The following is a 1,148-nucleotide window of genomic DNA, read 5'->3' as shown; positions in this document are numbered from 1 at the left end:
GACCACAATATGTGCGTCTCCCACAGTGTGTGTCTGACAAGGTAATCGGCAACACAGGGGCACCACAGGGGACTGTCCTCTCCCCCTTCCTCTTCACCCTCTACATCACAGACTTCAGCCACTTCACAGAGACCTGCCATCTTCAGAGGTTTTCTGATGACTCTGCGGTGGTTGGATGTATCAGCAGGGATGATGAGACAGAGTACCGGGCTGTGGTTGACTCTTTTGTCACATGGTGTGAGCAGAATCATCTGCAGCTCAACGTGGCAAAGGCCAAGGAATTGATAGTGGACTTCAGGAAGACCAGGAAACACTTGACCTCTGTTTCAATCCAGGGTGTTAGTGTTGACATTGTGGAGGACTATAAATACCTTGGAGTACACATTGACAATAAACTGGACTGGGCTAAGAACACTACAGCACTTAACAGGAAGGCCAGAGTCGTCTATATTTTTTGAGAAGACTGAGGTCCTTCAACATCTGCCAGAAAATGCTCAGGATTTTCTACGAGTCTGTTGTGGCCAGTGCGATCCTCTATGCTGTTGCATGCTGGGGGAGCAGGCTGAGGGTCGCAGATGCCAACAGACTCGATAAACTGATTCATAAGGCCAGTAATGTTGTGGGGATAGAGCTGGACTCTAAATCCCCTAGGGAACAATAAAGTATTCTGTTTCTGATTCTGATGGTTGAGCACAGCACGGATAAGATCTTGGAGAAGCTTACAGCTGCCGTGAATACTCAGAATGAGACCTCTGAGCGAAAATAGATTACATCTTGGAGAAGCTCACTGCAGTCGTGAGTTCTCAGAATCTGCTCTTTGAGCACAAGAAGGACAACATCACATAAAATTAAACGTAAGATGGCGCCGAGTATGGCAACCTCGTCGCGAGCTCCCCCAAGCAACAGCTGTTTTTTGTGTTTAATTTTACTTTTCCTTTATTTTTACACAAGTAGCACATGTCTCCTTGTGTACGACTGACAAACCTTACTGGAAATAAAAGACGGACTTTCTCATCACTTTTCGGAGTTCAAGTTTTGCAACACGGACCCTCCGTTTGCAGACCCCCCCATTCTACACACCTGAGACGCCTGTTCTCTGACCCTGGAGGCCGCAAATGCCGACGCAGAGGGAGAAGATCTGGCGTTCT

Source organism: Pundamilia nyererei, unplaced genomic scaffold (assembly GCF_000239375.1).
Source record: "Pundamilia nyererei isolate P.nyererei 1_Seehausen unplaced genomic scaffold, PunNye1.0 scaffold00578, whole genome shotgun sequence".
NCBI classification, from domain to species: Eukaryota; Metazoa; Chordata; class Actinopteri; order Cichliformes; family Cichlidae; genus Pundamilia; species Pundamilia nyererei.
Note: the sequence above shows the minus strand (reverse complement) of the source record.